General features: G+C 34.5%; 2 protein-coding genes across 10 annotated transcripts in view; one reads left to right on the top strand and one right to left on the bottom strand.

Annotated features, from left to right (window-relative positions):
• Nucleotides 1-16,229, bottom strand: part of LOC141402856 (acid sphingomyelinase-like phosphodiesterase 3b) — a 767,718-nt gene that overhangs the window by 582,110 nt on the left and 169,379 nt on the right. The gene's annotated exons all lie outside the window — the stretch shown is intronic.
• Zasp67 (Z band alternatively spliced PDZ-motif protein 67) overlaps nt 1-16,229 on the top strand; it is a 60,758-nt gene that overhangs the window by 37,618 nt on the left and 6,911 nt on the right. The window lies entirely within an intron of this gene.

Raw genomic sequence — 16,229 nt, 5'->3', positions numbered from 1 at the left:
GAGATCCAAAGTTTGGACCAATTTGGTTGCCCCATTCAAGTTATATCGTCCTAGCATTTTAGTGACAATTTTTAAATACTGGGGAGAAGTACCGGAAGTTGTGGACCGGTATTGCCCCATGAAACTAAGTTTGGATATAATATGACGAAGACCAAATGTGGCACCAAATCGGTTGAACAGTTCGAGAGTTATCGTGCTCCCCGACAGCCATATATGGTGACATATGGATTGTTTCCTAAGATTGTTTCGGGCTGTTTTCCTAAGAAATGTGGACTAAAAAACTTTTACCGTCGTAATGGAGGTAGCGAATGCAAATCGCTTCAACAAAAATCAAAGTGATTCGAGAGCAGGTCTTAAAGTGAATTTATCCAAAATTTTGTGTGGGAGGTATTCGAAGGAGTGGACAAATATAGTCCATATTCAAACCTGATCTATATCTGGTAGATATATTAGGATGTGCAAAGTATGGATTACATCAGTCACTCCCCTCAAGAATTATCGTGCACACAATTGTTCCGAACATTTTTGAACATTTGTGGGGGAGCTTCCTGAAGGAGTGGAACGATATGGCTTATCTTCGAATTTAAACTATGTTTTGACTAGATATTACGAAGGCCAAATTTGGGACCGAATCGGCAAATCCGTTCGAGAGTTATCTTGCGCTCCATCCACTACACGCGGTGTTATAGGGGCTTTTTGCATCCTTCAGGCTATTTTCTCAGGAAGTATGGACTTGCCCCTTATGAAACTTGTACCGTCGTATGGGGGACAGCGAATACAAGTTGCTACAACAAAAACCAAAGCGATTCGAGAGCAGGTCCTAAACTGAACTTTTCCGAAATTTTGTGTGAGAGGTACCCGAAGGAGTGGACCGATTGAGTCCATATTTAAACTTCATCTAAATCTGGTAGAACTTTCACGATGTACAAAGTGTGGGCCATATCGGTTACTCCCTTCAAGAGTTATCGAGCGCCCAAATTTTCCGAACATCTTCGAACTTTTGTGGGGGAGGTACCGGAAGGAGTGGACCCATATAACCCATCTTCGAACTTAAACTAAGTTTGGGCAAAATATTGCGAAAGCCAAATTTTGAACCGAATCGGTTGCTCCGCTCGAGAGTTATCGTGCGCACCAGCCAGCCAGACAGACGGACGGACATGGCTAAATCAACTCCAAATTGTCTGAAACACATTTCGTCCTAACATACTTGGGGTCTAAAACCATTATTTCGATGAGGCACATTTTGCCCGTATGAAAGTGTATATACCCTCGTTAGCATAAATGCTGAGGGTATAAAAACAAAATAGACGAGCTGAAGAGAGTCTTTATAGACGAGCTGAAGGGAGTCTATATAGACGAGCTGATGGGAATCTTCACAAATAAATATTTTTAGATTAACTGATGGCAGTCTTTATGGAAGAGGTGTAGAAAATCTTTTTAGACGAGCTGAAGTGAGTATTTATAGACGAGCTGAATGTGTCTTTATAGACGAACTGAAGTGTGTCTTTATAGACGAATTAAAGGGAGTCTTTATAAACGAGCTGAAGGGAATCTTTATAGACGAGCAGAACGAAGTCTTTATAGAAGAACTAAGTCTATATAGACGAGTTGAATCGAGTCTTTATAGACGATATTTTTATAGACGAGCTGAAGGAAGTCTTTATAGACGTACCGAAGGGAGTTTTTATGAAAGAGCTGAATGCAAGTCTTTATAGACAAGCTAAAGGGAATCTTTATAGACGAGCTGATGGAAGTCCTTATAGAAGTGCTGAGTCTATATAGACGAGTTGAATCGAGTCTTTATAGACGATCTGAAGGGAGTCTTTATAGACGAGCTGAAGTGAGTCTTTATAGACGAGCTGAAGAAAGTCTTTATAGACTAGCTGAAGGGAGTTTTTATGGAAGAGCTGAAGGAAATTTTTATAGACGAGCTGAAGGCAGCGAATCAAAGGGAGTCGTTCTATACGAGCTGAAGAGAGTTTTTAAAGACGAGCTGAAGGGAGTTTTTATGGCAGAGTTGAAGGGAATTTTTATAGACGAGCTGAAGGGAATCAAATTGAAGAGAGTTTTTAGAGACGAGCTGAAGGGAAGTCTTCATAGGCTGAAGGGTGTCTTTATAGATGAGCTGAATTAAGTCTTTAAAAACGAGCTGAAGGAAATCTTTATAGACGAGTTGATGGAAGTCTTTATAGAAGTGCTGAGTTTATATAGACGAGGTGAATCGAGTCTTTACAGACGATTTGAAGGGAGTATTTATAGACGAGCTGAAGGGAGTCTTTCTAGACGATTTGAATGAAGTCTTTCTAGACGAGCTGAAGAGAGTTTTTAAAGACGAGCTGAAGGGCGTCTTTATAAACGACCTGAAGGGAGTCTTTCTAGACGAGCTGAAGAGAGTTTTTATAGACGAACTGAAAGGAATCAAGTTGAAGAAAGTTTTTAAAGAAGAGCTGAAGGGAAGTCTTTATACAAGAGCTGAGTCTATATAGACGGGGTGAATCGAGTCTTTACAGACGTTCCTAAGGGCGCCTTTATAGACGAGCTGAAGGGAGTCTTTATAGATGAGCTTAAGTGAGTTTTTAAAGACGAACTGAAGGGAACCTTTATAGACGAGCTGAAGGAAGTCTTTATAGAAGAGCTAAGTATAATAGACGAGTTGACGAGTCTTTATAGCCAGCTGAAGTGAGTCTTTATATACGAGCTGAAGGGAATTTTTATAGACGAGCTGAAGGGAGTCTTTATAGACCAGCTGAAGGGAATCAAATTAAGGAGAGTCTTTAGAGACGAGCTGAAGGGAGTTTTTATAGACGAACTGAAGGGAGTCTCTATAGACGAACTGAAGGGATTCTTTATAGACGAACTGAAGGGAGTCTTTATAGATGAGCTTAAGTGAGTTTTTAAAGACGAACTGATGGGAACCTTTATAGACGAGCTGAAGGAAGTCTTTATAGAAGAGCTAAGTTTAATAGACGAGTTGAATCGAGTCTTTATAGACAATCTGAAGGGAGTTTTTATAGACGAGCTGAAGTGAGTCTTTATAGACGAGCTGAAGGGCGTCTTTATAAACGACCTGAAGGGAGTCTTTCTAGACGAGCTGAAGAGAGTTTTTATAGACGAGCTGAAAGGAATCAAGTTGGAGAAAGTTTTTAAAGACGAGCTGAAGGGAAGTTGAAGTAAATCTTTATAGACGAGCTGAAGGAAGTCTTTATACAAGAGCTGAGTCTATATAGACGAGGTGAATCGAGTCTTTACAGACGTTCCTAAGGGCGCCTTAATAGACGAGCTGAAGGAAGTCTTTATAGAAGAGCTAAGTATAATAGACGAGTTGAATCGAGTCTTTATAGACAATCTGAAGGGATTCTTTATAAACGAGCTGAAGGGAGTCTTTATACACGAGCTGAAGGGAGTCTTTATAGACAAGCTGAAGGGTAGACGAGGTAGAGGGAGTCTTTGAAGACGAGTTTTTAAAGACGAGCTGGTGGGAGTCTTTATAGACGAGCTAAAGGAAAACTTTATACACGATCTCAAGGGGTCTTTATAGACATGAAGTTAGTCTTTATAGACGACATATATATGAAGGGAGTCTTTATAAACAAGCTGAAAGGGAGTCTTCATAGGCAAGTTGAAGGGAGTCAAATCATACATATAAAGCCGCATGAATACATTATGATGCGAATATATTTATTTATTTATTTATTGAGTCTATGGAATTACAATCCTTACAGACTAGCTTATTTACTAGCAAAATATAAATCTAATAACTCATTAAATTTATCTAGAGGGTAGCAAAAATCTTAATCAATTTCCAAATTAATTTTATTAAATTCATTTAATGTTCTCACAATAGGTTCATTTCGACCATAGTTTGTTCTGTGGGTCGTAACGTTAAAATATTCGACAAATCGAAGTGATCTTGTTGGCACTTTAAATCCAATTAAGCATAATAGATCCGGGCAATCTATATATCCACGAACTAGCTTATAAAGAAAAATTATAGACATTTTGGAACGTCGATCACATAACGTATCCAAGCGTATTAATTTACAACGTGCTTCATATGACGGTAAAGGATTAGTAAATTGTAATGAAAACAATGCAAATTTAACAAATTTTTTTTGAATTCTCTCAATGCGATCAATATGTGTGGAATAATACGGATTCCAAACAATTGAGGCATACTCAAGTTTAGATCTGACAAATGTCGTATACAATAATTTGCGAGTATAAGGATCCGAAAATTCTTTACAGTTGCGACGTATAAAAGCAAGAACTGAATATGCGCTAGGCAAAATATAGTCAATGTGGTACTTGAATGAAAATTCAGCATCAAAAACTACACCAAGATCAAGTTTGGTGCTTACTTTTGAAAGCAAAATGTGACCAATAGAATAATGACTATTAATCATTTTAGATAGCCTTCCAAATGGAAGATGGACGCATTTAGACGGATTGAAATTAAGTTTATTCAAGTGACACCAAGAGATTAGCCGATTAATGTCGGCTTGTAATAACATTGAATCGCGAATTGAAGATATTTTTGAAAATAGTTTTATATCATCAGCAAAAAGAAGATATTTCCCATAATGAAAACACGAGCTAATGTCATTAATGAAAAGTATGAAAAACAAGGGTCCCAGAATACTACCCTGAGGTATACCGGAGGTAGCGAAGTAATAATCAGATTTGCAATTCTCTATATTCACAAAACATTTCCTGTTCGCAAAGTAAGATTTAATCCACTTTAAAAGGGAAGAGTGTATACCGATTTTATGTAATTTAGCCAACAACACATTGTGTGAAACTCTATCAAAAGCTTTACAAAGATCGAAATAAATAGCATCGACTTGATTTCCATCCTCAAAACATGTAATACAATAATTTGTAAAAAGCATTAAATTTGAAACTGTTGATCGGTTTCTAATAAAACCATGCTGAGCAGAAATTAAAAATTGATTAACTGAAATTTAAAGTTTTTCATAAATTATATGTTCAAAAAGCTTAGAGACACTACTCAACTTGGAAATAGGTCTATAGTTTGAAATATCATTTTTGCGACCTGATTTATGTACAGGAGTGACTGCCGAAATTTTCCATCTATCCAAAAATAAACCTTTGGAAAGAGATAAATTGAAAATGAGCATAAGAGCAAATCGAATCAGAGCATTTTTTAAGAAAATAAGATGATATACCATCATTATCAGACTTAGTTGAATCTCTCAACATTTTCAAACCATATAAAACATCCGTTTCACATAATTTAAAAACACCTAAGTTGACAATGGATTCCACATTAACTAAAAGCAAATCTTCATCAATGGAATCAGGTTGAGAAAAATTGGATTTGAAAAACTCAGAAAAGAAATCAGCTTTTTCTTTAAAAGAGGTTGCAATTTTACCGTCATAGAACATAGGCGTTGGATAATCACTTGACGACTTTTTTTGCTTAATGAAGGACCAGAAAGCCTTTGGGTTATCTTTAATTTTCGACTCAAAGCTTAAAATATATTGATTATATAAAAATTTGTTTAAAAATGAGAATTCTCTACTGTACTGTTTATATGCATTAGGGCTATAACCAAAAAATATACCGTCAGTACCGTGTGCAGAATATTGTCGTGATAACGAAAACGTGTTTTTAGGGTCTATTCGTCAAAAAAGTTTCTGCGCCGGCAGGTTTTTTGATAATTTTTGTTTTCTTATAAAATTTATTATTGTAATTTTTTAAACAATCATTTTTTGTACAGATATGCTTTATTTAAGTTAAAATAAACGCTTTAGAAAATTTTATATTAGACTTATGAAGAACGGTCCTAGAGTATATACAATTTCAATACAAGATAGTTTATTTCATTTGTATTCTTGACATTTGCATAAACTGCAAAAAAGTTATAACCCTCATGTGCCTTTTGTTGTCTTTTAGAATTGCTCGGGACCTTTTTTAATGGTAGGGGAAAATTTAAAATTTATTTCTTCATATTTTTGCATGCTCTACACGACTATGTGGTGGTATTTTTGATATTTGGTTCTATTTGGCTAGATATTCAAGAAAAAATTCCGAAAACGTAAAAGCCCTTTAAAATTTGACCTTAGACCACGACTAATATCTTTTGCACACATTGGACATTAATCCTAGTGAAAAAGTCTAGCTCATTGGTGGAGGTCAAATTGTTTTTGTACTCCCTTCGACAATTTAATATACAGGTGTATAGTGACAGATTGTTCCAACTAACAACAGGTTTAATCTGCTTATTGAATAATGCTACTATTTGAGAGAGAACAGAAATAAATCATTATGAATTCCAAGAAATAAGCATTTTACATGAATACTACACCATTTTAACATGGATAATATTAATAAATTTATAAGATATTTGAACCCTAGTTTTTTTTTTTTTTTTTTTTTAAACGTGTCTGTTTGAAGTCGATTTGCGAAATTATTACAATAATTCTTTAAATGTTAACAACAAAAAATTCATAATATTATCCACAGAAATATTGCATGAAAACAAGTTTCGCTTAATGACAACCAAAACGATTGTTGTGGGTTCTTAATATACACAGTCATATAAAATATAATTCTTTTCATTTTCATTTCACATTTCTTTCGAACTTCTGTCATGGTTTCATACTAAAGGACTTCATCCGAAAGTACACATCAAGATAATGATTCAAGGTACATACAACATACATGCATTGCATTTGTTAAAAACAAAAAAACTAAAAAACTTTTGTGTTTCATATTTTACTACCGATTCGTTTGTTTGTTTGCAATGTTACTACATACAATATTCGATTCGATTCCTCAAATAACTTCATTTTTTCTTCAGTTTGAATGTTTTTTTTTACCATTTGCTTGCCATTTTTCAATTCACTTACTTCTGCACTTCTTACTCAAAGCATGATAATTAAAACTGTTTACGCATGCAAGAGCAACTATGTTTTTATTACAGGATAATTAAAGTGCAATCCACATACGCCCTAAGGTATTGTATAACTTCAATACAATCATATATTCCATGTAATGTTTGTAAATAACGAGTGACAAGTCCGTGAGTTAAAAACAGGTCACTTGAACATTGTTTACTTAAAAAAGAAAAGAGATACAGAATTCTGACCTTAACGTAAATTTTTGAGTGTGTAAATTCCTTATCTTGGAACATGTGGACTTCCCCAAAAAAAAAAAAAAAATAAATAAATTTCACCATTTTAATCAAATCCCCAAGGTCGTCTACAAGCATTAAAAAATGGTAAAAATTTCTGACTGTTGACTGACAGAACTTGAACTGGATTTAAGCAAAAAACTAAATTATGACCATTTTTGATGGAGGTAGCCGAAGACGTGAAACCATCTTCAAACTTGATATGTATTCGATAAGCGACGAGGAACACGAACCAGTCTGCTATGCAGACGATATGATACTTCTAAGGGTAAAGAATCCAAATTTGCTTTGTAAGAGGGCCGAAACTGATTTTAAATGGAGATATACCCTCAGCCCCTGACACAAAAAAAAACAACAAAACCAAACCAAACAAAATAACTATGCCGTATATAAAATATATTGATTTGGAAACACGAGTTTGCTTTAAAATCTGTAGGTACCGTAATGTTGGGCTATCGCAAACCATTGAAATATGCCAAACATTTTTAGTAACCAAACTTCTTCATAAAGGCACAATAGCAATTTAAGTATGTGCCGGCAGGGTTTTGGAGCTTTTGGGCCATTATCTCAGGAAGTATAGACTTACTGCACAAAAAAATTGTATCGTTGTAAATGAGGCTGCTGAAAAAAGAATCAAAACTATGCGAGAGGAGCTCTTAAACTTCACTTTATCCGAATTTTGTGTACCCGAAGGTGTGGACCGATATAGAGAATATTTATACCCGATATATATCTGGAAGGAATAATACGATGTGCAAAGTTTGGACCAAATCAATTGCGCCCTTCAAGGCTTACCGTTTAAACCATTTTACAGAAAAATTTTAAACTTTTATGGGAGAGGTACACATCTTCGAACTTAAACTAAGTTTGGACAAAATATTACGATATTCAAAATTTGGTTCGAATCGGTTAATCCGTTCGATAGTTATCGTCCGCAACCAGCCAGTCAGACCGACAGAGAGACGGACGGACATGGCTAAATCGACTCCATATTGCCTGAATCTAATTTCGTCCAAACATACTTGGGGTCTAAAACCGTTATTTCGATGAGGCACATTTTTGCTCGTATCAAAGTGTATATACCCTTTCTAGCCTAAAGCCTGAGGGTATAAATATACTGACACCGTAGAGTGATAGAACACCAAAAATAAGAAGACGCATGTCCAGCGTTTTTACCAATCATTTACACTTTCGCGGTAATGGCCCAAAGACTTGAGGCCTTGATGTCAAAAGGGATAATTTTGTCAGTCTCATATCTTCAAAACCACTTCACACAAAAAAATTACTGCATTTTAGGAATGGTGTTCATTAAGTCTTGTCAAGGTTCAAATTTCTGCATTTCATGAACGCCTTTCATAAAGCAACAAATTGAAAAATTTAAAAAAAAATGTTGGCGAGTGTTGTTTTTTTTATTGACTAACAACAACCAACCACGCACCACCAACCAAACCAGAGACAAATTTTGCTGCTTTTTATAATGCTTTTATTATACAAAATATTATTGTAATTTACCTTTCCTTCTAATGATTTTCACTGTAGATGTTATCCATACCATATAAACATATGTATATGTTGAGTCTATCAGCACTAGGTTGAGATATTAGATGTTGCCTTTATATCAAAGAAATTAAAAAATTGTAGATGCGAACTATATCGTACCGCCAATCGCTTTGTTTTTCAACACCAAACGCACTGTAGTTGGTTGGTTTGTCAGTTGGTACGATCGTGGTAGTTCAGTGTAAAGTGTTTAGTAGTATTTCAGTCAGGGTGCGTGTTGTTGTGGTTTGTTGGTATATTCTCAATGTGATGGTGAGACGATGGAGGGGAGGAAAAACCACGTTTAGCTGTATTTCAGTCAGTTTGTTGTGTTGTGGTTTGTTGATACAGTGTCAATGTGATGGTGAGATGATGAGATGATGAGCATTTACCAAACAAGAGAGGAAATATGAGAGCAAATAATGGGAATGTAGGGAAAAATAGGAAAGTGATTTTGCATCTCGTGAAAATCTTACATATTTTTTTAAAAAAATGGCTTTGGAAAATTGATTTAAGAAACTGCACATGTATCTTGTGTGAGGTACCTGTACAGTATGAATAACCTACATCACTAACGAAAATATGTACAAATTCTTAAAATATTTTTTTCTGTGTAAGAATTTTAATTTGCTTTGACATAATTTGATACAAAGTTTTAGCTATTGTCTTACAGAACAAATAATTGCTCTGTTCCAGAACCTGCAAGAATCTACTAATTTTTACTGCGATAACAATTTTTCCTTTATGTTATCGGAAAAATAGTAAAAATTAGTAGATTCTTGCATTCTGGAACAGACCAAATGTAAACACATAAAATCAACCAAACCCGATCTTCAAAGTCAAAATCGTCATGGTAAAATTTATTTTATAATTTTTTCTCGGGTTTTGGTCTGCCGTCATCATACCGATCAAAATTCAAGCAAACATCCAACTACATAAATTTACCTTTGATCTCAATAAACAACTTTCTAGAACATACGATTTCTATATAGAAGCGGTTCTTAAAGGTCAAAATAGCAAAACAAATGCGATTCTTATCCTGTTTTTTCTAGTTCAGTATTTTTATACCCTCAGCCTTTAGGCTAAAGAGGGTATTTACACTTTGATACGACCAAAAATGTGCCTCATAGAAATAATGGTTTTAGACCCCAAGTGTGTTTGTAAGATATCCGTTTCAGACAATTTTGAGTAGATCTAGCAATGTCCGTCCGTCTGTCTGTCGGTCTGTCTGGCTGGTGCGCACGATAACTCTCGAACGGATCAATCGATTCGGTCCAAAATTTGGCTTTCGTAATATTTAGTCCAAACTTAGTTCAAGTTCAACGAAGGGATATATTGGTCCACTACTTCCGGTACCTAACCCACAAAAGTTCGAAAATGTTCGGAAAATTTGTGCGTACGATAACTCTTGAAGGGAGGAACCGATTTGGTCCATACTTTGCACATTATGAAATTTCTACCAGACTTAGATGAGGTTCCAATATTGACTCAATCGGTAAACTCCTTCGAGTACCTCTAACACAACAAACAAACCCTATGACACCATGTTAATGGGTGGAAGCGCAAGATAATTCTCGACCGGAAATGCCGATTCCGGCCAAAATTTTACCTTCGTAATATTGTTTCCAAACTTACTTTAAGTTCGTAGATAAGCCATATCGGTCCACTCCTTCAGGTATCTACCCCACAAAAGTTCAAAAATATTCGGAAAAATTGTGCGCACGATAACTCTTGATGGGAGTGGCGGATTTGGTCCATACTTTACACATTTTCATAATATCTACCAGATATAGATCAGGTTCGAATATGGACTATATTTGTCCACTCCATCCCGTACCTCCCACACAAAATTTTGGATAAATTCACTTTAAGACCTGCTATTGAATCACTTTGATTTTTGTTGGAGCAACTTATATTCAATTACGATGGTAAAAGTTGTTTCAGGGGCAAGTCCATATTTCTTGAGAAAACAGCCCGAAGGGTGTAAAAACCCCCTATGGCACCCCCATGGTCTATGTCGGTCCATTCCTTTAAGTACCTTTTCCGCAAAATTTTTTAACTTTAATCCTAATCAACATTTTTGTCGGTTCATACGACCAAAATTTTGAAACCCCCTAAATACATACGTTTTTTGTGAAAAAAGTGTTTCAATTTGCACAGGCTGAGGGTATATCTCTGTCGGCAAAGCCGACTGATACTTTTTTACTTGTTTTTGAAACAGACATACTGCCCCTAAAGTCCCTTAAAGGTTAAAATAGCAAAACACTTTAGAAAATGTAAGGGCAATTTAAAATTCTTAGCGATTTAGAAGATATGAGCCTGACAAAATAATCTCGTACAACTGGGCCAAACCGAGAGATCTTAACGTTAATCCGAAAAAACGGAGGTCTATTCCTTAGGAAAACGAAAGTTTTCAAGGAACCAGTATTTGTAAATAAGACAAAGAAGTAAATGTGGATATGAAACTTAAATAGAAAACCATATATAGGATAGACCTAATAAAGCCATTCGTTAGGAAAACGAAAGTTTTCAAGGAACCAGTATTTGTAAATAAGACAAAGAAGTAAATGTGGATATGAAACTTAAATAGAAAACCATATATAGGATAGACCTAATAAAGCCAACCATATTCTCAAAATATGGTTTTAATCCTAAGATGATACAATTTTTGTACAACAGCTTAATTATACCGATTGTAACATAGGCAGCTGTGGTATGGTGGACAACTATGGACAAAAAATTCTGGCTTACTCCCATTGCTGTTCCTTTAATATTTTAAAACAACTAATTTATTAGTGGAGAAAATTTTGCATTGTTCGCCAAGGGGTAAGCAGGGAAGACTATACTTTCGATTCTCGCCACAGAATCTCATCAGTTTCCTTGTTTGTGGATATTCTCAACCGAAGTTTTTTGTCAATAACTTCTCCAACAAAAAGGTTTTTATACCCAAACATCAATCGTCAGATCGATGTATAAGCTTGACCAAAGAAAACACTTCAATTAGAAGTCTTCCCTTGGCAACATCACACAATCCTAACGAAAGTGTTTGCAAAACAAGACAAACCTTCTTCAGTGTTATGTATCCTTGAATTACAACAAAGGCGATATAACAAAATTTTGTTGTTTTCTTATTGCAACAACAACATATGACCGTGCCAGTGTCTTCAATTAGAAACATTGGTGGCGATAGCGTTTGTTTTTTTTAATAGGCTATAAAGTTTTTTGTTGAGGAAGTTATTGAAAAATAACTTCGGTGGAGAATATGCACAAAAAAGAAACAAAGGAACTGATGAGATTCTGTGGCTAGAATCAAAACTATAGTCTTCCCTGCTTTACCCCTTCGCGAACAATACCACTAATAACTTAATTGTTTTAAAATATTAAAACAACAACAATGGGATTAAGCCAGACTATTATGAAAAAAAAGACAAAGTCAGGTATGGGTCTTCTATATTTTCCAAGGTATACTTACAATGAATAAAGCAAAAACTGCGTGGATCGAGCACACAACATCTCTATAACGAACTCATTTTTAGAAACACCCAACAAGTATTTTTGCTGACGAAGAATAACTAAAATCTGAGTAAAAACCGTAAAATAAGGACCAACAAAAAAATGATTCCAGATTTGAAAATAAATCGCTAATTTGAGCAAGAAAAGCAAAAAAATCAGAGTGAAGCAGCTAACTTTTTTAAATTATGTTGGCCAGTGCTACTTGTGTACATCGCTTCAGACGTTATTACAAAATTAACCAATGTTGGTGCACAGGATTAAGGATTATGTGATATAATTTTTCCAAAGTTGTATTCTGTATTTTCCTATAATTGAATATTTATATATGTACTCTTAAATATATTTTATGAGCTTTTATAAACCAAATCTAGTAGTCTGGAAAACTCCCCTCCACCCCCACAATATACATATGTAGAAGTCAGACATTTTTATTTGCACATTAATATTTTCTTTTAATAAGTATTATAAAGACGTTATGTCTTTTCATCATTGTTTTCTATTTGCTTTCGTAACTTCTTTTCTCCCCCCTCCACATTCTGAAATGCGTATATGTTTTGTTCTTTCATTTATTTTAGTTATTTTATTATAGATTGATCTATGGAATCGCCTATTCAATGGCGAAAGTATTTCTCTTCTGATATAGAAGAGCAATTACTAATGATGTAGGAATAAAACTTACCGTAGTATTTGTGAATATTGAAAAATGGGATTACCAAGCAAGACTATAGGAAAAGTTTGGAGTTTCAATTAACTGACATAATTTCGCATATACATTTATCTAATGAAGTGCGATATACACTTCCGCTCACTTGAATAGAACCCCCCTGCAAAATTTTATTCAACCTCCATTTTTTTCCGAATTATACAAGATATGAAGTTTTTAACTTTTACTATATTTTGCGTCATGTGTTTGGAGTAAACTTAGCCATTCATTTGCATTAAAATCCAATTTATGTAAGAATTATACAAGAAATACTAAATTAAGTAAAAAATTGGAGTAGAAAATTTGGCTCATTTGAAGAACCCCCCTTTAAAACTTGGGAATGCAGAAAGATTGTGTTAGAATAGCGATGCATATTCACTCTATATTGAAAACGAAGTACTTTCAGTACTATTCAGTAAAAGGATATCCATCCTGATTAAGGATACATCCGTATATCCTGCTTTTGCAAGGATTCTTTAAATAATCAGGTTTAATGCCTAACAAACCTTGCTTATTTCTGTCAACAAGTTTATTTTTGGAAGCGTACTGTCTCCTAGAGTCGTATATTATACGCATAAGTCATTCCCATACAGTTTATAGAATATTTACCACTGTTGGATATAGTGGCTCCTCCAGTATATCCGCATTCCTATTCAAACCTTTAAGTTTTGATGACTCGAAGTGTACAAAAGTTTATAAAATCGTAATGAAATTGCCCTCGGGATATCCGAAAATGTTTCTCAATACTGGAAATGTCTATTTTATAACTCCTTTATAAGTTGTCGTGCGCATTTAGGGTGAACTAAATTGACGCCCAAGTCCTTGATAATTAGTAATGCGTTCCAGCACAATAAAAACTCATTCATCGCTACAGAAACAATTTAGAAGAAGATTCAGTAGACGCGAAAATAATAGTTATATTGTTATACAATTGTTTACTTAATGAGGAGAATCCTTAATAGTTATGAAGGACTTGGGCGTTAATTTCTTTCACCCTAAATGCGCACGACAATTTACAAAGGAGTACTAAAACAGGCATTTTAAGTATTGAGAAACATTTTCAGATATCCCGAGTGGCAATTTCATTACGATTTTATAAACTTTTGTACACTTCGAGTCATCGAAACTTAAAGATTTGAATAGGAATGCGGATATCCTGGAGGGGCCACCATATTCGACAGTGGTAAATATTCTCTAAACTGTATGGGAATGACTTATGCGTAAAATATACGACTCTAGGAGACAGTACGCTTCCAAAAATAAACTTGTTGACAGAAATAAGCAAGGTTTGTTAGGCATTACACCTGATTATTTAAAGTATCCTTGCCAAAGCAGGATATACGGATGTATCCTTAATCAGGATGGATATCCTTTTACTGAATAGTACTGAAAGTACTTCGTTTTCAATATAGAGTGAATATGCATCGCTATTCTAACACAATCTTTCTGTATTCCATAGTTTTAAAGGGGGTTCTATTCAAATGAGCCAAATTTTTTACTCCAATTTTTTAGTTAATTTAGTATTTCTTGTATAATTCTTATATAAATTGGATTTCAATGCAAATGAATGACTAAGTTTACTCCAAACACATGACGCAAAATATAATATAAGTTAAAACGCCATATCTTGTATAGTTCGGAAAAAATGGAGGTTGAATAAAATTTTGCAGGGGGGTTCTATTCAAGTGAGCGGCAGTGTATATACTAGTTTCCAAGCTTTGCCTTCGTCTGCCACAACAACAACATCCTAATACACCTGAAGATTGGATTTACCACCCGTGAAACGTAGTGTAATGGTTGGATGCGTGGGACTTCGGTAGACTCCTAATTTTTCAATGTATCTCTAAAGGCCTTACAGCTCAACTCGAAAGAGAATTAATTAAATATCACTATAAATGGCCTTCGCCTTAATAAGGCAAAAATAAAGAAAGTATTTCTCGTTTGGTATTTCGGTAAGTGAAATATATTTTTATTGGTATTTTTTTGTGTTGCCTTATCCCAAGTATTCTTCATAAATTTCATGCAATCGAAATTTATTAAACGAATTGTTTGTGTTGTATTTTATGGTTTCAGTTTATTCCCTTCGTTGAAATCAATGTATTGAAAAACATTTTTCTGTGGAATTAAATACGAGTATTTTACCTGGGAAAAGTAGTTAACGTAACAGTCAATATTTCTTGAATTTCAGAGACTCCATTTTGTTGGTATATTTTTTAACAATAGTCATTTTGCGAATGAATGATTGAGACAATAAATAATTTTTATATTAAAAAGAATCAATCAATTACATTATGTCTGGACAATAAATTGATAAGGTCATGTATATATGATATCATAGACATATTGACCTCTTAATAGCTTCAGGAAAATTGAGTTTTATTTGCTACAAATCAAATATCAAATAAATCCTCTTTAAAAGTGAATAAACTAAATTCAGAGAAAACTAAATAAAGTAAATGGCATACATTTTATTTTTACTATTCAAAAAAAAGGAGTAATAATTATTATTTTCCTGTTTCAGTAATATGTAGTAGTTCAGCAAAAAATTCAATTGCCAATTAAGGGATTTTTATAGTACTTTTTGGTAGTTGTAACTACTTGCAAATTAACTTACTAATACATTAGTTTAACAAGGGCTACTAGAAGTTAAACAAATAAAGAAGAGTTGAGTTCGACTGTGTCGAACTTTTTGGGCCATCCACCATGAAAGTTTATGAAGAAACTTAAATAAATAGGAATTTTCCTACCGCTGAAAATCTTAATTATCCATTACAGAAAATTTATATATCTATCCACAAATCTAGGTGGAGAAATTTTTTGACCACTGGAAACGCCAAATCCCAAGCAATAACTAATTCGGTCGGAAAACTTCACAATACTTGAAATTGAGAGGTTACTGGGAAACCTAACTCGCTAATTACAGCCAATTTGGACCGAAAATATTGATACAAACACAATTGGGGCGGTACCCGCTGAAATTTGGCATTTAGTGTTCGTTAGGGGTATAAAGTATTCCGACAGAGAATTGTCGGTACAGGTCTACCCCCATAGAACGATACCGCCCGATGTTCGGTATTTTTACAATTTCACCCACATCATCCAACCGAAATTCCCGAAATCTGATTTGAATATACATAATTTAAGGTGGAGGTATAATAAGAGTTCAAAATCACCCCATTCAGCACTGTTTAGTAATAAAAACTTGTATTTAACAGGTTGTTTGGAGACGCATCACTGCATTAGGACGGATTTTTACGTTTTGTAATTTCTTATCTGCTATGTCGTGATCAATGTCAAGTGATAGCTGATCTTATTTATCA

This window comes from Musca autumnalis, unplaced genomic scaffold (assembly GCF_047663935.1).
Source record: "Musca autumnalis isolate F117 unplaced genomic scaffold, ASM4766393v1 scaffold_4, whole genome shotgun sequence".
Classification (NCBI taxonomy): domain Eukaryota; kingdom Metazoa; phylum Arthropoda; class Insecta; order Diptera; family Muscidae; genus Musca; species Musca autumnalis.
This window is presented reverse-complemented; position numbering and strand designations above follow the sequence as displayed.